General features: G+C 47.6%; 1 long non-coding RNA gene across 1 annotated transcript; it reads right to left on the bottom strand.

The window, feature by feature from the left end:
- Positions 1–13,551: 13,551 nt before the first annotated feature.
- LOC123141041 (uncharacterized) lies at positions 13,552–24,187 on the bottom strand. Its single transcript, XR_006470133.1, has 4 exons — positions 24,177–24,187; positions 18,035–18,038; positions 17,973–17,978; positions 13,552–14,093 (listed from the first exon to the last, which is right to left on the bottom strand). It is a non-coding gene; the product is annotated as an uncharacterized lncRNA (long non-coding RNA).
- Between the last annotated feature and the right edge of the window lie 389 nt (positions 24,188–24,576).

The raw sequence follows: 24,576 nt of genomic DNA, 5'->3' as shown, positions 1-24,576 counted from the left end.
TGCGCCGGGCCTTAGAACTCGTCAAGGCGTGGTACCCTGGGCTAAGTCTAGCCCAGCTAGCCACGTTTTGTCTGGAGGCTCAGGAGGAGTTGGCGGTCGTGGAAGATGACCTTGTCAAGCGAGCGGCAGCAATCGCCGAGTACACCGACACCAGCGTCTTCATCCCGGAGCGAGCCAAAAACGGTGCCGAGGCGCCACCAGAATGGTTCGGGCTGAACCCGGAGGACGGCGAGGACTCGGCCGAGGTGATCGACTCTAGCGGCGAGGAAGAAGGTGAGGAGGAGGAGGAGGAGGAAGGTGAAGAGGAGGCGCCAGAGGTCGGAGCGGACGGCCAGCCTCAGCTCGACCGCGCCTCCAGCAAGGAGCCACGCCCAAGCGAGCCGGCTACCACTGGAGGCGACCAAGCTGAGACTGACCAGCCAGCCGCTCCACCAACCGGCACCACCGACTCCGCCGATCAACCGAACCCGTCTTCCGCTCCCTAGGCCGCCAGTTTATCTTTTGCTTTACCTGCCTGTCAGTCTCGATGAACTTGTCAATTTTGCACAATTCCACCCGCGGGGTGTATCTCAAACTTTCGTTGAATTTCGGCCAAGGGCCTCTTGCTATGTGAAATATTTTTCCATGTTCTATCTTTCCTTGCTTTCTGCTCTTTTGGCTTTTTCCGTTGCCACCCTCCCTTAGTTGCCGTCTTGCCAGTCGAGCATCCCCTCTGCAGACTGTGGCTGGGTCAAGTACTTAGCTACTTTCGGGAAGGCAAGAACTTAGCCGATTTAGAACGTTTTAGCAAGTTCAGTAGAAGCCGGCCGGCCGGCTACTCAACAGCCGGTCGTAGAAGGCAGGAAGCCGGCTTAAACTATGCATATGCTTTGGGTCCTTAGCCATTTTTCATGTGGGCACCCATTTTGCCTTACTCCTGCCCACCAGACAGTCGCTCTGCGAGCTGCGGCTTTGGCAGGAGACGGCTTAAGTGCCAACACATTACTTGTCCAGTGCATTAACTGTAAAATCTTCGGAGGAGATTTGCATTCCATGGCTGCTCCGTCTCCTTGCCGGAGTCGTCCCTCTTGCACGCTCGAGGCTTCTGAGCGTCGATCAGGTAGTAAGAGTCGTTGCCCAACACCTTGCTGATGATGAAGGGGCCTTCCCAAGGCGCTGAGAGCTTGTGCTGGCCGGCTGTTCGCTGGATCAGCCGAAGCACGAGGTCTCCCTTTTGGAAAGATCTCGGCTTGACCTTCCGGTTGTAGTATCGGCGCAGGCTCTGCTAGTAGATGCTGGACCGGCTGAGTGCCAACAGCCGGCCCTCTTCCAGCAGATCGACGACGTCTTGTCCCGCTTCTTCTGCCTCCTCTTTGGTGTACATGGTGATTCGAGGAGAGTCGAATTCTATGTCCGTCGGGATGACGGCTTCGGCACCGTAGACGAGGAAGAAAGGCGTGAAGCCGGTTGACATGTTCGGAGTTGTGCGCAGGCTCCAGAGGATGGCTGGCAGCTCGTCGAGCCAGCAGCCGGCCGAACGCTCCAGAGGCTCGACCAGTCGTGGCTTGATGCCGGACAAAATGAGGCCGTTTGCTCGCTCCACCTGGCCGTTTGACTGCAGATGGGCAACAGACGCTAAGTCCAGTCGGATGCCCTGCGTCGTGCAGAAACGGGCCAAGGCGCCTTTGGCAAAGTTCGTTCCATTGTCAGTGATGATGCTGTGTGGTATGCCATACCGGATGGTGATGTCAGAGATGAAAGTCACGGCAGTCAGACCATTCAATTTCTTGATTGGTTTTGCTTCTATCCACTTGGTGAACTTGGCCACTGCGACAAGCAGATGAGTCATGCCACCTCGTGTTGTTTTGAATGGTCCCATCATGTCCAGGCACCAGACAGCAAAGGGCCAGGCAATGGGGATAGTCTTGAGTGCAGAAGCCGGCTGATGTGGCTTGGAGCGGAACTTCTGGCACCCTTTGCATTTCTGGACCAAGTCTTTGGCGTCTTCTAAAGCAGTCGGCCAGAAAAAACCATGGAGAAAAGCTTTGGCCACAAGTGCTCTTGAAGCCGCGTGATGACCACACTCGCCCTGATGAATATCTTTGAGGATTGCTTGGCCTTGCTCCGGCTCTACGCAGCGCTGGTAGACACCAGTGACACTGCGCCTCACAAGCTCCCTATTGACTATGGTGTATGCTGCTCCCCGGTGTTGCACTTGCCGGGCCGAGATCTCATCAGTCGACAGCTCTTTGTTTACCAGGAAGTTGAGGATGGGCTTGGCCCATGAAGGCGCTGCGATTTCTTCGATCGCTAAGACCGCTACTTGCACGAGGGCGGTTGGGCTGGGAGGCGGCGGGTTGGAGTTAGCTGCCGCTCGCTGAGTCGATGGAGTCCCCGGGCCGACTGCTGCAGTTCCCGAGCCGGGTGCTGAAGTCCCCGGGCCGGGTGCGGCTGTTGCAGTCCCCGAGTCGCCTGTCGGGTTCCTCGTGGCGGCTGCTGGGGTCCTCAAGTCGGATCCGGCTGCTTCAGGAGGAGCCAGCACAAAGATGGAATCCGACTCTGGCGATGGCTTGACAGACGGCTTGAGGAGGCGTTGTAGGGCGACGCCGGTTGGTATTTCTTGACGGGTGGAGCCGATTCGTGCCAAGGCATCTGCTTGCTCATTGTCATTTCTTGGCACATAGAGAAGCTCGCACCCTTCAAAGTACCCACTGAGTTGCTGTACGAGGAAGCGGTAGCTCGCCATGTTTGCATCTTTGGCGTCCCAGTCGCCCAACGATTGCTGGACCACCAAGTCAGAGTCACCATAGCACAGGATCCGGCGAATGCTGAGCTCTTTGACAAGACGGATCCAGTGAATAAGTGCTTCGTATTCAGCGACATTGTTGGAGGCAGCAAAATGGATTTGCAGCACATATCTGAGCTTGTCGCCTTTGGGAGAGGTGAGGACGATGACGGCTCCCAAACCGGTGCGCATCTTGGAACCATCAAAATGTATCCGCCAATGAATGGAGTCCGGCGCTGGTGCCAGGTACTAGGTCTCGGACCAGTCGACGAGGAAGTCGGCCAGTGCTTGTGACTTGATGGCGGTGCGAGGCTGGTAGTAGATGGTGTAGGGGGCCAACTCTATGGCCCATTTAGCCACTCGGCCTGAGGCATCCCGGCTTCCAATGATCTCGGCAAGCGGGGCAGTGCAGACAACAGTGATTGGGTACTCTTGAAAATACGGCTTCAATTTCTTGGCGGCGAGGTGCACGCCGTAGCACATCTTCTGATAGTGGGGGTAGTTTTGCTTGGAGGCTAACAGCACTTCACTCAGGTAATACACCGGTCTCTGGACTGGTAGTGCCTTGCCTTCCTCCTTGCGCTCTACCACTATGACTGTGCTGACCACCCGGCTGGTGGCGGCGATGTAGAGGAGCATGGGCTCCTTAGGAGTCGGAGCCGCCAGGACAGGTGGAGTAGTCAACATCTTCTTGAGCTGGAGAAAAGCTTCATCTGCCTTGTCGTTCCACTCGAAAAAGGTGGTCTTCTTCATGAGCTGGTACAAGGGAAGAGCCTTCTCTCCCAGCCGACTGATGAAATGGCTGATGGACGCCAAGCAGCCGGTGAACTTTTGTACGTCGAGCAGTCGGGTGGGCACTTCCATCCTCTCGATGGCCTTGATCTTCACAGGGTTGCACTCTATGCCGCGCTCTGAGACCAGGTTGCCAAGAAGCTGGCCGGCTGGTACTCCGAAGACACATTTCTCCGGGTTGAGCTTGATTTGAAATCGGCGCAAGTTCTCAAACGTCTCCTTGAGGTCTTCTAGCAGCGTTCCATGCTTCTCCGTCTTCACGACAACATCGTCCACATAAACATGGGCGTTCCTGCCGAGTTGCTTGAGGAGGCACTTCTACATGCAACGTTGAAACGTGGCACCAGCATTCCTCAAGCCGAACGTCACGATCAAGTAGCAGAAGGCTCCAAATGGTGTGATGAAGGCGGTCTTCAGCCTGTCGGCCGGGTTCAGCTTGATCTGGTGATACCCTGAGTATGCATCCAAAAAACTCAACAGCTCGCATCCGGCTGTGGAGTCTATCACTTGGTCAATTCTCGGCAAAGCAAATGGGTCTTTGGGGCAGGCTTTGTTGAGGCTGGTGTAATCAATACACATGCGCCACTGCTTGTTTTTCTTTAGCACAAGGACTGGGTTGGCCAGCCACTCTGGAAAGAACACTTCCATGATGAAGCCGGCTACCAGCAGACCCTTGACGCGCCCTGCAAGTTCCACAGTGGTGCGAAGCCGTCCAACCACACCACTCGAAAGTGCCATTGGCTCACCAAGATCTACAAGGGTGACGGCCTTCTGCCTCCTCCTAGGAGATAACACCCCTAGTCCTGCTCTGCGGGGTCTCCGCATGATCACTAAATCACTAGTGAGTACAATGGTGCTCCTCGAGCTGTTTGCTAGAGGTGGAAGAAAGCAAGGCTAGCTCTCTCCTTTTTCTATGGGTCGGTCTAGTTCTAACAAGTTGGGAATCCTTTGCATGGGTGCCCTGGGGGGTTTATATAGGCCTACCCCCAGGGGTACAATAGTAATCCGGCCGGGTGTAGGACCCGGCTGTCAGTCTCTCTGGTGGCCGGCTTCTCCGCCAGCTGCTTGGGCCCACCGTCTGGTGGGCCCCGCCGACTTGTCTGGTACGGAGCCGACAGGCCGCCTCCGCCGCTCGCGGGTCTTGTCGGCTGCTGATCACTGTAGCTATGATGCTAATGACACCGGCTCGGTCAAGGGAGCATGGCTACAGCCCCACCGCCCGGCGGGCGATTACTGTAGCCACTCCGTGTCTTGTTTGGTTAATGGCGAGTGGGCCCCGAGGAAGGGGCGGGCTGACTGCTGGGGACCGACCTCCCTCGGATCCGACTGGTGGGGCTCTAGCCGTCTTCCGAGCTCTCGCTGATCAGTGGGGCCCGTCGTCCTTGGGCCGTACCGACAAGCCGTCGTGGGAGCAGGGCTCCGCCTGCCTGTGGTGACGTCAGGGGTGGAGTGGCTATAGTGCCGCGCCGGGCGGAGATCTCCGCTGGTACGGTGCACTGTGGCCACGCCCATCCCTGGATTTGGGAGGGATGGGCTATACTGTAGCCACTACCTGTCTTGTCTTTCTTGATGAGGGTGTGGGCTTTGTGGGCGCCACGAGCCGACTGCTAGGGGTCGGCTTCTCTGGAAGCCGCCCACTAGGAGTCGGCTTGTCTGGAACTCGGCCGTCTATGGGCAGCCGGCTGTTCCTCCAGCCGGCCCCCAGAAGGCGGCACCTCGTCTTGATGCCTTGTGGGGCGCAGTCAGCCCCGTTGTCTTGAAAGGCTCAGGGACTCGGGTTAGCCTACCAGTGGCCCATTACTCCGACAATTGGCTAAGGACGAGGTGACGATGCGCGTGGGAAATGGTTCCAAAGTCGATGTGATCGCCGCCGGCACGCTACCTCTACATCTACCTTCGGGATTAGTTTTGGACCTGAATAATATTATTTGGTGCCAGCGTTAAGCATGAACATTGTATCTGGATGTTGTTTGATGCGAGACGGTTTCATTTAAATCAGAGAATAATGGTTGTTCTATTTATATGAGTAATATCTTTTATTGTCATGCACCCTTGATGAGTGATCTATTTTTGTTGAATCTCGATGGTAGTGATACACATATTCATAGTATTGAAGCCAAAAGATATAAGTTTAATAATGATAGTGCAACTTATTTGTGGCACTTCCGTTTAGGTCATATTGGCGTAAAGCGCATGAAGAAACTCCATCCTAATGGGCTTTTGGAATCACTTGATTATGAATCACCTGATGCTTGCGAACCATGCCTCATGGGCAAGATGACCAAGACTCCGTTCTCTGGAACAATGGAGTGAGCAGCAGACTTATTGGAAATAATACATACTGATGTATGCGGTCTGATGAGTGTTGATGCTCGCGATGGGTATCATTATTTTCTGACCTTCACAAATGATTTGAGTAGATATGGGTATATCTACTTGATGAAACATAAGTCTGAAACATTTGAAAAGTTCAAAGAATTTCAGACTGAAGTGGAAAATCATCGTAACAAGAAAATAAAGTTTCTATGATCTGATCGTGGAGGTGAATATTTGAGTTACGAGTTTGGTCTTCATTTGAAACAATACGGAATAGTTTCACAACTCACGCCACCCAGAACACCATAACGTAATGGTGTGTCCGAACGTCGTAATCGTACTTTATCAGATATAGTGCGATCTATGATGTCTCTTACTGATTTACCGCTATCGTTTTGGGGTTATGCTTTAGAGATGTATGCATTCACGTTCAATAGGGCACCATCTAAATCCGTTGAGACGACACCATATGAACTATGGTTTGGCAAGAAACCCAAGTTGTCGTCTCTTAAAGTTTGGGGCTGCGATGCTTATGTGAAAAAGCTTCAACCTGATAAGCTCGAACCCAAATCAGAGAAATGTGTCTTCATAGGATACCCAAAGGAGACTGTTGGGTACACCTTCTATCACAGATCCGAAGGCAAGTTATTTGTTGCTAAGAATGGATCCTTTCTAGAGAAGGAGTTTCTCTCGAAAGAAGTGAGTGGGAGGAAAGTAGACCTTGATGAGGTAATGGTACCTGCTCCCTTATTGGAAAGTAGTTCATGAAAGAAATCAGTTCCGGTGATTCCTACACCAATTAGTGAGGAAGCTAATGATGATGATCATGAAACTTCTGATCAAGTTACTACCGAACCTCGTAGGTCAACCAGAGTAAGATCCGCACCAGAGTGGTATGGTAATCTTGTTTTGGAAGTCATGTTACTTGACCATGACGAACCTACAAACTATGAGGAAGCGATGATGAGCCCAGATTCCGCGAAATGGCTTGAGGCCATAATCTGAGATGGGATCCATGTATGAGACAAAAGTGTGGACTTTGGTTGACTTGCCCGATGATCGGCAAGCCGTAGAGAATAAATGGATCTTCAAGAAGAAGACTGACGCTGACGGTAATGTTACTGTCTACAAATCTCGACTTGTTGCGAAAGGTTTTTGACAAGTTAAAGTAGTTGACTACGATGGTACTTTCTCACCCGTAGCGATCCTTAAGTCTGTCCGAATCATGTTAGCAATTGCCGCATTTTATGATTATGAAATTTGGCAAATAGATGTCAAAACTACATTCCACTAGTAAAAAAGGGTCAAATGTGAAGCACATTAGTGCCGGTTTGAATTTGAGCTGGCACTAATGTGTCCATTAGTGCAGGTTCCAACGGCTAGTCGGGCCGCTCTCATTAGTACCAGTTCATGGCGAACCTTTAGCACCGGTTCGTGTCACGAACCGGTACTAATGAGAGTGGTGGCAGGATGTTGTCAATCTGGGGCCCCTCCAGCACCTTTAGTACTGGTTCGTGTCACGAACCGGTACTAAAGCTCGTCCTGCATAAATCCTTCGTCCACCCGAGCTTGCTCTGTTCTTCCCCTTTCCCCTCTCCTCTCTGTTCTTCCCCTCTTCCTCTGAAACTCATCACACATTTTGCCCAAAAATTGTCAAGATTTGAAGGCCCCCATCCATTCAAATGATCACAAAGGTTAGCAACTTTGTCCTTTCATCTCTCATTGCTAGATTAACTCTTGCAATGCTTTATATAGTGATTAATTTGTGAGTTTAGTAATTTGGGAGAAATTATATGTGCTAGTATTTGATTTATATGCAATTTGAGGTCAAAAATAACACTTAGTTTGCATATGTAGGTGTGGTTTACTTAGTGCCTTCTAAATCTCCGTCGTAACCACCGTCGATCGCCCGCACCGTCCCGTCGCCGGCACCACCTTGTGGTGAGCCTCTTGTTCATGAATGTTTTATATAAAAAATTGATGTTTGTGTGATTTGGATATATAGTTACACGTATAATTATCTTACTCGTACGTTGTTTGTTATACATAGTGCCATAGTTTTCATATCCGTCCCCGTCGACCCTCGTCCTTGTTATGATTCGGATGTGGTATATTCTCTTTTAAAACTATTTGTTGCATTTCGTGTTTATGAAAAATTATGCCCATCAAGTTGACATAGATATTTTTATCTAGGAGGTATGTGAACGGGAAATTCCAACCGACCCTATTGTCGAGAGGTTAAATTTAGTTGAAAGAGAAAATGAGTATTTGAAAGAAAAATTGAAAACAATTGAGGGGGAGAAGATGGAATTGGAGTTGCATGTTGCCGATGTCGTCGATGATCACAAGATCAAGATGGATAAAATGCGCTTGAAGATTAGAAAGATTAGAAAATATGCCATTGATAGTGAGGCTTGGTATCATTATGCTGTTGGATCAATTGTTACCTTAGTTGCGATCTTGATCGTATTTGTTGTTGCATTGAAATGCTTTAGCTAGAGAGTTATTTGTTTGTTGCATTTAAGTCTTGTATGAACTTTATGTATGAACTTGTATTAATTTGGTCTTTTCGGTGTTGTGTAATGAAGATGAGCCGACAATGGATGTACGATGACCAATGCTCTCCCGAGTTCATTAATGGCGGGCAAAATTTTCTGCTTGCGGCTGAGGCAAACAAGCGGGCAGATGGTTTTATGCCTTATCCATGTGCTGGCTGTAAGAATGATCACAATTACTCTAAGTCAAGAACCATTCACGTCCACCTGTTTGAGTCCGGTTTCATGCCCCACTATAATGTTTGGACCAAGCACGGAGAAAGAGGGGTTATGGTGGAAGACAATGAAGGAGAAGAGGACAACGATAGCTATCCTGGCCATGGGTTCCCTGAATACGATGATACAACAATGGGGGAAGAAGCTGAGTCGGCAATGTGGGAAGAAGCTGAAGAAGAGGCATCAGATGAGCCCGTTGATGATCTAGGTCGGGCCATTGCTGATGCAAAGAGAAACTGCGCAAGTGATTTGGAGAAGAAGAAGTTGCAGCGCATGTTAGAGGATCATAAGAAATTGTTGTACCCGAATTGCGAAGCTGACAAGAAAAAGTTGGGCACCACACTGGAATTGCTACAATGGAAGGCAGAGAATGGTGTATCTGACAAGGGATTTGGAAAGTTGCTGGTAATGATAAAGAATATGCTTCCAAAGGACAATGAATTGCTTGAGAGTACGTACGAAGCAAAGAAGGTTGTCTGCCCTCTAGGGTTAGAGGTGCAGAAGATACATGCATGCCCTAATGACTGCATCCTCTACCCGGTATGCGGTGCATTGCGCTATAAGATCAACCGCAATGACACTGGTGAGGTCGAGGGCGAGCGCCCCAAGAAGAAGATTCCTGCCAAGGTGATGTGGTATGCTCCTATAATACCACGGTTGAAACATTTGTTCCAAAACAAAGAGCATGCCAAGGCAATGCGATGGCACATTGAAGACCATAAGAAAGACGGAAAGTTGAGAGTACCCGCTGACGGGTCGCAGTGGAGAAAAATTGAGAGAAAGTACAGGAAGGAGTTTGCAGGTGACGCAAGGAACGTATGGTTTGGTCTAAGCGCAGATGGCATTAATCCTTTTGGAGAGCAGAGCAGCAACCATAGTACCTGGCCTGTGACTTTATGTTTGTATAACCTTCCTCCTTGTTTGTGCATGAAGCGGAAGTTCATTATGATGCCAGTGCTCATCTAAGGCCCTAAGCAACCCGGCAACAACATTGATGTGAACCTAAGGCCATTAGTTGAAGAACTCTTACAGCTGTGGAATGGAACAGGTGTACGTGTGTGGGATGAGCACGGACGGGAATAATTTGACCTAAAGGCGTTGCTGTTCGTGACCATCAATGATTGGCCTACTCTCAGTAACCTTTCAGGACAGACAAACAAGGGATACCATGCATGCACGCACTATTTGGATGATACCGACAGTATATATTTGGATAATTGTAGGAAGAATGTTTACCTGGGACATCGTCGATTTCTTCCGAGCAGGCATCCCATAAGAAAGAAAGGCAAGCATTTCAAAGGTGAGGCGGATCACCGGACAAAGCCTCGCCACCGTACTGGTGCTAATGTACATGATATGGTCAAGGATTTGAAGGTAGTCTTTGGAAAGGGTCCTGGCGGACAACCTGTTCCGAATGACGCTGACGGACGTCCACCCATGTGGAAGAAGAAATCTATATTTTGGGACCTGCCCTATTGGAAAGACCTAGAGGTCCACTCCGCAATCGACATGATGCACGTGACGAAGAATCTTTACGTGACCCTGCTTGTCTTCTTGGGCATGTATGGGAAGACAAAAGATACACCTGAGGCACGGGAGGACCAGCAACATATGCACGGAAAAGACGGCATACATCAGGGTCATGCCAGCTATGCTCTTACCAAAGAAGAGAAGGAAATCTTCTTTGAATGCCTGCTCAGTATTAAGGTACCGTCTGGCTTCTCGTCGAATATAAAGGGAATAATAAATATGGTAGAGAAAAAGTTCCAGAACCTAAAGTCTCATGACTGCCTCGTGATTATGACGCAAATGCTTCCGGTTGCATTGAGGGGGCTTCTACCGGAAAACGTTCGATTAGCCATTGTGAAGCTATGTGCATTCCCCAATGCAATCTCTCAGAAGGTAATCGATCCAGAAATCATACCAAGGTTAGAGAATGATTATGTGCAATGTCTTGTCAGTTTTGAGTTGGTGTTCCCACCATCCTTCTTCAACATCATGACGCACGTCCTAGTTCACCTATGCGAAGAGATTAACGTTTTGGGTCCCGTATTTCTACACAATATGTTCCCCTTTGAGAGGTTCATGGGAGTCTTAAAGAAATATGTTCATAACCGAGCTAGGCCAGAAGGAAGCAAATCCAAGGTCCATGAAAATGAGGAGGTCATTGAGTTTTGTATTGACTATATTCTTGATCTTAAGTCGATTGGTGTTCTTGAATCGCGGCATAAGGGCAGACTGGATGGAAAAGACACGCTAGGAGGGGATCAAATAATATGTATGGACGGACATTCTCTCACTGAAGCACACTACACAGTTCTACAGAATTCCGCCTGGGTGGCTCCGTATATGGACGAACACAAGAATTTTCTACGCTCCAAACACCCGGAATGGTCTGATGACTAGATTACACGTGAACAAACGTGGACTTTCACCGGCTGGTTGCAGACACGTACCAAGCATGACGCTTCTATTGAAGATGACCTGTACTCAATGGCCTAGTTACCATCTTCGAATATAATGATTTTCAAAGGGTACGAGATAAATGGGAATACATTTTACACGATCGCCCAAGATAAGAAGAGCACCAACCAAAACAGTGGTGTCCGCTTTGATGCAGCAACCAAGACGGGTACGTAAACATACTATGGTTACATAGAGGACATATGGGAACTTGACTATGGACGTGGTTTGAAGGTCCCTTTGTTTCGGTGCAAATGGGTCAATATGACACGAGGCGGGGTAACGGAAGACCCGCAGTACGGAATGACAACAGTGGAACTCAACAATCTTGCGTATGCAGATGAACCATTCGTCCTAGCCAATGATGTGACATGTCTACCAAGCCGAGAAAAAGAAAAGATAAGGAAGCGAATGCATCATACGATGAGCCAAAGCGCCACATAGTTCTTTCTGGGAAGAGAAACATCATGGGAGTGGATGACAAGACAGACATGTCAGGAGATTATGAAAAGTTTGATGCAATTGCTCCATTCACAGTGAATATCGACCCGAGCATCCAGTTAAATGATGAAGATTTTCCATGGTTACGGCACAAAGGGACACGCGCGAAGAAAAAGTTTCACACCCAAAGATCTGGGATGTGATCGGCTTCACTATCATCAATTTCTTCTGTGTTTCACACCCAGGAGGGAATATCTGTAATAGTTAGGGTAGTTATGTATTTTGGCATTTGAAACGTGAAGAAATTTTATGTGCAAACACTTTCATGCATTTTACTGATTTTTTGAGCTAAATGACCCTGAAATTGAAAAGCACTTCAAATGAACTCAGAAAAGGTTGAAAGTTGGCATGGTATCATAATTTCACCCACATAGCATGTGCAAAAAAGTAGAGAGGGTTACGGCAAAAACTGGATCCACTTCGTGTACAAAATGGACAATCTCTTTCGAAGTATCATGGTTTCGGACGAAAACTCATCTGTTACAAAGGCATTTCATTTTTTAAATAACCTAAGCATTACCAAATTGAATATAATGATAAAACACACTAATATTAAACATAAGAAAAAAGAATCACTTAAAAATCTATTTTCAAAGTTAAGTTATTCACAAACTAGTGATTCACACAAATTTCAAATAATTCAAAATTTAAACTATTCAAATTTGAAAACTACCGGGACTAACAGAAAGTTTGTAATTTTTTGTACCTAAAGCAAACATATTCACAGAGAAACTCTAAATACAAAAACAACTCAATAATAAATAAAACAAAAATAAATAAAGCAAAAAATTTAAGAAAATAAAAAAGCCCGCCTACTGCGCCACAGCGGCCTGCATACGACAAGATACCAAAACTGTTGTTGGGCTAGGATGCAGGCCCGCAAAGGCCCTGTAGGCTCGCAAAGGCCCCGTAGGCCCACAGGGCAGCATAGAACATTTAGGCCCAGTATGCCTGCTTTGGAGAGGAGCTCGAGAGAGCTACCGCATTGTCCAAAAAATACTACTAATTCTTCGACAAAACCACTCATTCCTCGTAAGGCAAGAGAAGCCATTGAAAAGCTACTAAACATGGTAAAAAATTTAGGCATTGGGATAGATATTGCCCCCAGTTCTTCGAGATAAACAAGACGCATTCTATCAGAAGCAGTTCCTGCTAAGAAAAAAAGTGTAGCACCAATAAATCCATGGGATAATATTTGTAAAATAGCTCCATTGAGTCCAATGTTGGTTATGGAACCAATTCCTATAATTATGAAACCCATGTGAGATACAGAGGAATAAGCTATTCTTTTTTTGAAATTTCGTTGACCAAGAGAAGTTGAAGCTGCATAGATTATTTGGATCGCTCCTATTATTACTAACCAGGGCAAAAATAGATAATGAGCATGAGGTAACAATTCCATGTTGATCCGAATCAATCCATATGCTCCCATCTTTAATAATATTTCCGCTAAAAGCATACATGTACTATAATGTGCTTCCCCATGCGTATCTGGTAACCACGTATGTAGGGGTATAATCGGCAATTTGACAGCATAAGCAATAAGGAAGCCAAAATATAAAAGTATTTCCAAGGTTGCATGGTATGATTGATTAATTAATCTTTCCAAATCTAATCCTGGTTCGTTGGAACCATATAAGCCCATACCCAGAACTCCGATTAAGAAAAAAATGGACCGCCTGCAGTATACAAAATAAACTTTGTAGCTGAATATAGACGCCTCTTCCCCCCCCCCCCCACATGGATAAAAGTAAGTAAACAGGAATTAATTCTAACTCCCACATGATAAAAAAAGTAAAAGGTCTCGCGAAGAAAATAATCATATTTGACCACTATACATTGCGAGCATCAGGAAATAGAATAATCGCGAATTCCGTGTAATTGGCCAAGCTGCTAAAGTAGCTAAAGTAGTGATAAATCCTGTCAATAAAATAGATCCTAATGAAAGTCCATCGATTCCCAATCTCCAGTGGAAATCGAAGACATCTATCCATTTATAATCCTCCTTTAATTGGATTAAGGGATCCTCCAGTTGGAAATGATAACAGAACGCATAAGTCATTAGAAGGAATTCTAATAAACAAATAGATATAGTATACCACCTAACGACTTTGTTTCCCTTATGAGGTAAAAAGAAAATTAATGAAACTGCAAATATCGGCAAAACAACAAGTATTGTTAACCAAGGAAAATAACTCATGATAAAGTGATAAAGACAAGATACATTTTGACCAGAAAAGCCCTTGCTCGATTATTTCGAGCACAGGCTTCTTCGGTAAAGTGGAATCAGATGATTCGAGTGAAGTTTTTTGTAACGTATGAATAAGATAGAGCCATGCTACATGTTGTTTCAGGCCCTAAATAAACGCGGACACTTAAAAAATCTGTCGGGCAGGCAGATTCACATCTCTTACAACCCACACAATCTTTGGTTCTCGGCGCGGAAGCAATTTGCTTGGCTTTACATCCATCCCAGGGTATCATTTCTAATACATCTGTTGGACAAGCTCGTACACATTGAGTGCATCCTATACATGTATCATAAATTTTTACGGAATGTGACATTGGATCTATAAATTTTTCTTTTCAACATAAATTTTTTCGATCTCTTATAAACCAGTGCGGACGCCCCTCAGCTAGCGAGGTGGGACTAAACATGCCACACCACACCTGTGCCAGCGCACCCCCTTTAGTACCGGGTGGTGGCTCCAACCGGTACTAAAGGGGGGTCTTTAGTACCGGTTCGAGCCACCACCCGGTACTAAAGGTGGGCGCTTCCCGCCGCTTGGCCTGGCCAAAATTGACCTTTAGTACCGGTTGGTGGCTCCAACCGGTACTAAAGGCCCATCCTATATAAGAAAACACTTCAAAAAATTCAGTTTCTCATCTGCTTCTTCTCCTCTGCCCCGTCGCCCGCCGCCCCCCGTTGCCACCCCTCGTCGACGCCCCCGTCGCCGCCCCGTCCCCGTCCCCGTCGTCGCCGCCCCGGCCGTCCCCATCCCCGCCGTCCCCGTCGTCGTCCCGTCCCCATCCCCGTCGTCGCCGCGCCCCGCCCCGTCGTCCCCGCCCGGCCCGTCCCCGTCCCCGTGTTAGGACCCCGATTCTAAGTCACACCGATCTAGCCTGTAACACCTCATATCACTTTGCGGCCTCACGCACGGTATTCCCACGGGTGTCGCCTTACCATGGCCCAGGACCGTTTTGCGCCTTTTGGCTCACGTATATGATAGTCTCGCTAGCATCCATATGACAGAGAACCCGGGCCGACATGACTAGTCGTGAACCCAAAGTGGACTAACTTGGGATGATTCCATAGGAAGCAAAAACAAGCTTTCTCGAATTGACGGCGGCAGCTTACATCAAATGCACGTGAATTAGAGGAAGTCACTTCTTCCATCCAACATATGCTTCATGAACGAAACATGAAGATAATGCTTATAAAATTTCCAATACTAGCTGGATGTTCAACACGAATCATGGAGAAGGTAGCAGTGTTGCTGATGGGCTCAACAACAACTCATCGGAATTTCCATATCACTGGACTTCCATCATCATGTGAACACGGTGATAGCATTGGTCAGACCCTAAAAGATATAATGGTGTATGCTCGAGGGATCAACCACGAGTAAGACAACATTATGAACATCGTTGGTTCTGATTTGATTTGATGATAGCCCATACTCAAATCAAAGATTGGTAAGATACAAGATCCAGCAACTGATCACGAGGGTCAATCGATGAAGATATCATCTTTCTTTAACACACACACACACACACACACACCAAGATATCCCTTAATGATGAACTAAGTCGGACAAAGCTTTTATCTTCCAACTCTCCAAGTTGTTGTTTAGCTCAACCAACTAGCTCAGGGGTATCCAACACAGATTCTTGAAGAAGGGGTGGTTTATAGGAAACCAACTTGATCACGAACTCAACATAGCGGTCAGGTGACAACCTGGTAATACTTACGAGAAGATATTCGGAACATCACGAACCACCGATATGTTACTAAGCTCGAGAACAATCTTGCTTTTCAGGGCAAGACGATATGATCAATAAGCAAGGGATTGAATAATCCTAACTCATTGATCGAAGAGTGCACCAGAAATAAGGACTAGGTAGCACGATCAACCTTAGGATGGTGATTCAATAACCAACACGCTAAGGATGAAATTATTGTCCTTTAACTACCAAGCAACACGGTTGCTAGGAGTATTGATTTCACACATCATGGTTCACTTGTCGGCATTCCGGTTGTGACAACACGGGACCGAGGAATGAAAATGATGGCAAGAAGTATCACTACGTCAAGAATTCGTGAGAGATGGTGCAATTCTCACGTCAATCTTGATAAGAAAGAGGGTGACACTCCATGGTAGAACAGAACAAAAGCTGGATTATCATTTTGATCTGTGGAATACAACTACTTTGACCCAATCCTAGATATGGACGAGGTACCGGAGTTTGTTTCTCCTAGTCATTCCGGAATAGAATGGCTGGACAGACCACAAGAATAATAGGCATCGACAGCGAATGCACGCATACTCTTGACTAGCAAATGATAGACGGGGGTCAGAATACAACTAAAGAGAACAACTCAAAGGAACATATGATTTTCTGAGTTGTGGATGCATGGTTTAGCATGTCGAACAAGTTCAACATATTTCTTCCGGATAACCCATGCAGAAAGTAGAACTGGCAGATTCACAATATAGAATGGAGAACTCATCAAGAGCACTTTGGTTGTGACTTTTTGTTTCAAAACAACTCCTGCCAAGAATGGTTCATGGTATTTGGAAGAACGATATACCACGGACCTCGAAGACTATCACAAAGGTTGCTAATATCCTAAAGGAACGAGCAAACACTAGCTACACGAGTTAAGTAGAGTGAATCTTGGGTTCAAAAACCCAGAAATAGAATGCCTACTAACTAAATGGCATCACGGGATGCTTTCGAGAATAATGGCCAGAATCATCACACTGGGGATGCAAAGCATTTCTAGATTACTAAGTGGTCCTCTAAGCCACCTAGGGTCATAACAATAACTCCAACATATACGACGAGGTAACGGAGTACCTCAACTCGACGATTAGTGTGGTTAATCTGGCCCAAAGGAACATCGAGAACGGACGGAAAGGATTTGCAAATACATCAGACTATTTAGGAACCTGGGATGACTCGGACAGCATAACGACTGTAAATGCTCAGAACAAGATTTGAGACATTCACAAGGATTTGCATAGTCACTAACAACATCATATCAACGTTCTGGTTCAGCTGACAACATACTAAAAGTAGTAGAAACTGAACTGAGGCTTGAGACCAACAATCCTAAGGGTCTATGGATTAGTAACACGTGATCCTGATAGAAAGCAGAGAAACCTATTTCTTAATCCCCGTAGAAAAGAAGAGGTTGACTCAGATCAGAGGGCATAAGGTAAAGGAGTAAAAAGAGCCTTACGTTCCCCTCCACAATCAATTCCCTTATATAACTAAAGCATTTCTAGACACAACTTCGAGCAGTTTGGCTTGGTAATCCTACAGGCAGTCAGGCTCTGATACCAAAGCTGTCAGGACCCCGATTCTAAGTCACACCGATCTAGCCTGTAACACCTCATATCACTTTGCGGCCTCACGCACGGTATTCCCACGGGTGTCGCCTTACCATGGCCCGGGACCGTTTTGCGCCTTTTGGCTCACGTATATGATAGTGTCGCTAGCATCCATATGACAGAGAACCCGGGCCGACATGACTAGTCGTGAACCCAAAGTGGCACTAACTTACGGGGACAGGCATAGATGAATCAACATCGAGCATGTCGGTCAGCAGCATGTGAATCCGGGCTGTAGCACTGGGCTAACAGGACTCCGGGAACCCAGGCTGTAGCAGGCTAGGCAGGACTCCGGATGTCACCGCGTGACATTTCCCCGAAGGGACAGACACCGAAACGAAGTGAATCACATGCCGGCCAGTCAAGTGTTCTGGAGCAGTAGTGCTGGGCTAGCAGGACTCCGGTGAACCGGGCTGTAGCGGACTACTATGGCTCATGGAAGCACAAGACTACATTTCCCCATAAGAGAGGCTACCAAGGATAAACAACTAGGTTGTCGGATCCCACACATACCAAGCATTTCAATCATACACACAATATGCTCGATATGTGTAAATACAACATGGCATCACAACATAACTCTACGACTCAAGTATTTATTCATTAGGCTCCGAGGAGCGAGATATTACAAACATAGGTCTCATGACCCAACATTCAGAGCATACAAGTCAAAGCACATGCTGAAGCTTAACATGTCTGAGTACCGACATCTACAAATGAAAAAGGCTGAGAAGCCTGACTATCTACCAGATCCTGCCGAGTGCACAAGATCGTAGCTGAGGTATCAAGCTAAACGTCGAAGTCCACACGGAACTACTAGCGAGATTGACGTCTCTCTGCAAAACATAAAATAGGCAAACGTGAGTACAAATGTACCCAGCAAGACTTACATCAGAACTAACTACATATGCATCGGTATCAACAAAGGGGGTGGTGGAGTTTAACTGCAGCAAGCCAGCTTTGACTCAGTGGCTAACTTGAACTACGACTGCAAGCAACTCTTTTGAGGTGGCACACACGAGTCCACATATTCACCATATCAATACACCACTATGGATCCGCTCCCGTCTACCTACGAGAACGCCATCCATAGGACTCACGCTTATCTTGCGCATTTTAGAGTATCCACTTTCACTTGTCTATGAACTGTCATAGGCAACCCAGAAGTCCTTTACCGTGGACACGGCTATTCGAATAGATGATGTTAACCCTGCAGGGGTGTACTTCTTCACACACGCTCTCACCACTTACCGCTGTTTAGACGACATGTACTCGGCAACCTTCAAGCGGAAGCCCAACGTGGGTGTCGGCCACAATCTACCTAAACACTCAAGTCTCTAGTCCAGGTTTATCGCCTATTCAGGTTCCATCCGCAGGGAGTCCGGCCGAGGTTTCCACATACGGCCCCGAAAGATGTGTACAGGGTTCCGAGACACCAAACGGGCGCCCGACATGCCCGGCCACGTGCCTACTGCATCACAGCCCACCCCTCGGGTCAGCACTGTCCACGGCCTCTAGCATGCTTCAAACACCAGAAACTACTTGCAACTCCTGGATAGAGGACAAGGGTGATTAAGAAGCCGAGAGGGTCTATTGGTTTCGGGCCCAATGCGTGGTAGTAACTGTTTCATGGATCACAAACACAGAACTCAGTTCCTGAGGACGGCTTCAATGAGACAACCCACCATGTACTCCTACATGGCCTCTCACCGATACCTTTACCAAATCGTGTTCACGCACTTAGCTCTCACACAGCAGGACATGTTCACAACTTTCCAATTCATCCCCGATGAATCAGACCTGACACGACTCTAAGCAATAGTAAGAATGACAAACAAGCATGAATGAGTAGGCACATCAGGGCTCAAACAAGTCCTACTCATGCTAGTGGGTTTCATCTATTTACTGTGGCAATGACAGGTCATGCAGAGGATAAGGGGTTCAACTACCGCAATAAGTAACAGATGAATCGTTGTTGTCCTAATGCAGTAAAAGAGAGCAGGAGCGAGAGAGTGGGATTGTATCGGAATGAACAAGGGGGGTTTTGCTTGCCTGGCACTTCTGAAGATAGTATAGTTCTTCATCGGTGTCATCGAACTCATCGTCGGGAGCACGTCTATCGAGAGGGAACGAATACCGGCAACAAAGAGGGAAAACACAATCAATGCAATGCACAATATGATGCATGATCATGACATGTCAATATGCTGTGTGTTGGCCTAATGCAACTACAATCAGATGGGTTTGAGTTATTTCGAACCCAAGGTTCAAGTTCAAACTCAAACTATGAATTTATAAAATGCATTATCATGTTTTGATATAACATAAGGTTTAAGTTGCTTTATCATGCATGAAACCAGTGTAGATGGATAGATTGGATTTTTCTGATCATTTTTCATATATAAATCTTTTCAATCTGAGTTATAGATTAATTTATATGATTTTTAGAAGTTTAGGGTATTCTCTGGAATTTCCTGAATAATAATAAATCCAGAAAATGAATTATTGCGTCAGCACTGCGTCACTGTGACGTCAGCTGGTCAACAGCGCCTAACCAGAGTCAAACCTGACAGGTGTGGCCCATATGTCAGTGACACAGGGGCTAAACCCGGTCAAACCCAATACTGACTGGGTTTGACCCTGCGGTAGGGCCCGCTGTCAGTGGTTGTTAGGGTGATTAGCTGGTTGGGTTAGCGCCTAATGACGTCCACGTCATCAGTCACCGGAGTTTCGCCGGCGACGACCATTTCACGCGGCGGAGCTCGTCGGGACTCCGCTACGGCCCACGGTTTGAGGCGGGGTTTGCTCCTGCGTGCTCCTGGGAGCGAGCTGCGTCCACCAGTGGTGGTGGCCGGGGCTGCGGTGGCTAGGATCAACGGCGGCGACCAAAACGGCGGCGGCCGGAGCTCGGGCCTCAGTGGTTTTGCTGCTGTAGCATGCTAGCGGGTGAATGGATGCACTAGCGAGGCGCTACAAGGTGCGGTGAGTGTGTTAGGCACCCGCGCGTGACCAAATGGTCACCGGAGTGACGCCGGCGTCGAGCTCACGTGGCGGCGTGCTACGGTGAGCAAGGGGGCGGCGTCTACAGCGAGCAAACGGAGCAGAGAAGAAGGGGGTTCGACGCAGGGGCTCACAGCGGTTCCAGTAGAGGCAACGGCGAGGCCGGGGACGGGCTGGAGCTCGCGAATCCCCGGTGAGGTCGCCGACGGCCAGAGGTTGAAGACGAGGTCGGGGACGACGCTGCAGGGCTTCCGGCGGGGCGTGACTTGGTGGGGAGGAAGAGGGGGTCGAGGCGAAGCTTCGGAGCGCATCAACGAGGCGAGGCACTGGCTCTGGGCGCGGTGGTGCTCGTCGGCGGCGACGGCGCACTCGGGCGTTCGCGTGAGAAAGAAACAGAGGAGGGGGAGGAGCACAGGGAGAGTGAGAGGGGTCGAGGCGGCTGCGTGGCGTCACCAAAGAAGGCCAGGGCGTCGAGGGAGAGCGGCAAGCAGGAGGTGGCCGGGGCGCGTGTGCGTGCACGGCGGCCACACGCCCTGCCTACTGGCCTGGGGAGGAAGACGACAGGAGAGGTGGAGGTGGGTTGGGCCAGCGAGCTGGGCCGGCTACAGGTAGGTGGGCCAGGTAGTCCTTCTCTCTCTGCTCTATTTTTGTTTTCTGTTTTCTATTTTTTCAGTATGTTTTGATTTAGTTCAAAGACCAAACCACTTTCAAAATTCATGAGAATAATTGTGTGAACTAAATGGACTTATCCAAAGCCACACAACAATTTTCAGAATTATTGAACATATATTTATTATATAATAAATATAGATCCAATTCAAATATTTATTGGATTAATTCAAAGGCCCAAAATAATTGTTTCTGAGATTCTAAAAATATTGGTTTGAATTTTATCCCTTGCCAATATTTCCAGAGATTAACAGGAACATTTCCTTGGACTAGTTTGAAGAGATTTTTAGTGTTGATTATTTTTAGAAGGTTTCTGAGGCTTTGAGAATTCCTCAATTCAAATTTCATTTGAATTTAAACATGATGCTCACAAGGAAGCTAGCCTAGGTCAGACCAGAACTAGGGATGTGACACCCCATCGTCGCCGCCCCGCCCCATCCCCGTCGTCGCCATCCCCGTCGCCGCCCCCTGTCGCCTCGCCTCGCCGGTGAGCACCTGCCCCGGCCGGCCGCCATGTCCACACACACACACACACATTTTTTTAGTTTTTTAGTTATAGAAATTTTTCTTTTTTTTAGTTATAGAAATGTGAGAAAATTTTTTGTTTTTTAGTTATAGAAATATTAGAAATGTTATAGAAATGTTAGTTATATAGAAATGTTATAAATTTTTCTGTTTTTTAGTTATAGAAATGTTAGCAATGTTAGAATTAGTTTTAGCTAGATGAATTAGAAAAATGTCAAATTGTTAGAAAAATTTAGATTTTGCATATAGAATTTTAGTTATCACAATCCAATCATTTAAAAAATGTTAGTTTTTGCGGACATATAGTATTTGTTCTCGACGATGCCCGGCCCGCATCCTCGCCGTCGACCCGTTCGTGACGACGTCCGGCTGACCCATGTCCGAGATTGGGCTCCGCCGGGCTGGCACTGGGACGTGCTACCTGCAGGGGGGCGCCGCTTGGTGAGGAACCCGGCCTCGGGTCCCATCGTCGAGCCTAATCTCCTTTAGTGGCGTTCGCGTGGGCCACATTCGGTGCAGAGGGAGCCAGCCCCGCTGGAGGTGGTGCGTCGCCGTGTCAGGCAGGAGGACGAGCACGTCCATCGCTACATGGCTGCTATGGACGTCAGCTTCTCCCATACCTGGAAGGTTCTTTGGTCAGATGACTGGAGATATGATCCTTTGATGGTTCCTTCTCTTTGGGTGTCCACCGCCTGCGCCCCAGGAACCTTGAGTGCCCTAGATTCTTCTGTAGTATTCGATCTTTATTAGCTACCTAGCCAGTGATGTATTCGATATATAATATTCGAGACGATGTATTCGAGATTATATATATTATTAGAGATGATGTATTCGAGATTATATATTATTAGAGACGATGTATTTGAGATTATATATTATTCAAGACGATGTATTCGAGATTATATATTATTCGAGACAATGCATATTATGTACTATATGATTCAGTTTTTCCTTATTAATTGCATCCATGCATTGTAATTTGAATACTAAATTGTTTTATATTTCTTCTGGATTAGTTAAATAAAAGCTATGGCGGACAATACCGGCAGAGAGGGAGAAGAGGACCTGTTCGAGATCATACGCAGCCCTCGCAGGCCAGATGATCTGAATCAAGCAGATGACGGCTCCCAATATATGAACAATACCGGGGAGGGTGATGATAAGATATTCGATCTCGACGACCGAGCTGATGAAGTCATGAACTATGATTATGATGACGTAGACAATGTTGATCTTGAAATAACAAATACTACCGGCGAGGTATATTTATATAAGCAGGCATCTGGTGATCATCACATGTTGTTTTTTATTTGAAGATATATTAACGAATCGATCTTTCTTCTTTCAGCCCTCCAGATCAAGCAAATCTGCTTCTACAGACAGCAGGACAAAGCGAGGCCCGGGCAAAAAGTTGAAGGAGGGTGTAAAGTACAACATCGACTCCATCAAAGCTAATGGCGAACCCCTCACGCCTAAGAACATTGCGAACAAGTTCGTTCGTTAGTGTGGAGTTCTTGTGAAGGACCAACTCCCGATCTCCATTCAAGAATAGAAAGAGCCAAAAAATAAACGTCCAAATGTTACTTGGGTCAACGACAGAGCAAAAAAACGCTTTGGGAATCTCTGATGGAACATTTCACCCTACCAGATCATTTCACTAATGCGGATGTGCAGAAAGTCAAGGACGTTGCTCGTAGGAAGATGGCAGTTGCATTCAACACCCACAAGAAAACTGTATGGGCCAACTACGTTGCTGCAGAAAGGAAGACTCCAGAATTCAAGGGAACACTGGAGAAGCAAAGAGAACACTGGCCCACTTTCATGATATTCAAGGAATCAGAATTATCTAAGGAACGGTCGAGAAAAAACAATGCCAATGCCGCAAAAAAGACGCAGTTCCATAGGCTGGGGCCAGGTGGCTATGCAGTGGCAATGCCTAAGTGGGATAAGTCTGAGCAACAGATGGTGGATGAAGGGGTCACTCCAGTTACTAGGAGCTGGCCCCCCAGGTGCAGAACTTGGTTCTATGCGCATGGGGGGCGTTGGACCCGAAGACAGGCCTAGTTTCGAGGAAGGCAAGTCTAAAAGGAGCCGAACAAAAGTTACTTGACACAATAGAAGATGCTCGAAACGGGGTGTTCACGCCCAACAGAGAGAACAACGAGCTTACGTGCGCCCTGGGAAATCCTGAACACCAGGGAAGAACATGAGGCAAGGGCGTTATTCCCTGGTATGAGGGCTTTTCGGAATGGAACAACGACTACAGGTGCCGTGCAAGAAAGAAGATGGAGGAGGAGAAGAAGAGGAAGCTGGAGGAGGAGCAGAGGAAGCAGGAAGCAGAACGCCTTCAAGGCCTAGAAGCAAGGCACGCGGACTTGCACCCAAATTCCAGCGGCAACAGCAGCAGATCGACTCACTTAGCCAGGAAAGGGGGTCTCAGCAGCGGCAGCAGCTAGCGGATGATCTAGCACTGGATAGCACCGTCCCAACCATGCCGAGAAGCAGCGTTGGTTCCGCCCCGGCGACGCACTGCTGGATAGATACCCTGTGGATGACATCATAGAGAACACTAACTGTGAGCTACACTTCAAAATGAAGAACATATCCATGAAGGCGGTAGACGCCGTTGCTTTTACTAATACCCCCGAAGCAACCTTCCATTGCAACCCGATTCCAGCGGGCTATGCTCATGTCTTGGTTGATGAGGTGGTGGACCAATATTCGGGGCTAGAGCTTGACATTCCTAGAGGTGACGACGAGCACACATTGGGAGAGGCCATACATCGTATCATCCTCTGGAGAAAGGATTGCATCATCTTTCAAAGGCTACCGACACCGCGTCAGCCGACTCCTCCTCGAAGTCCGCCACCGAGTCAACAGACTCCCGCTCCTCCAAGTCCACAAACGCGTGAGCCGACTCCTCCTCGAAGTCCGCCACCGTGTCAGCAGACTCCCGCTCCTCCAAGTCCACGAATGCGTGAGCCGACTCCTCCTCGAAGTCCGCCACCGTGTCAGCAGACTCCCGCTCCTCCAAGTCCACCAATGCGTGAGCAGACTCCTGCTCCAACTCAGCCACGTCAGCCGTCTCTGCCGCCTCAGCAATCGCAGAAGAGAGCCATCGTAACTATGGTGCGTAGCGGTACGAGTTGAGGTAGTA

Source organism: Triticum aestivum, chromosome 6D, assembly GCF_018294505.1.
Source record: "Triticum aestivum cultivar Chinese Spring chromosome 6D, IWGSC CS RefSeq v2.1, whole genome shotgun sequence".
In the NCBI taxonomy this organism is placed as follows: Eukaryota; Viridiplantae; Streptophyta; class Magnoliopsida; order Poales; family Poaceae; genus Triticum; species Triticum aestivum.
The sequence above is the reverse complement of the archived record's forward strand: the minus strand, read 5'-3'. Positions and strand labels throughout refer to the sequence as shown.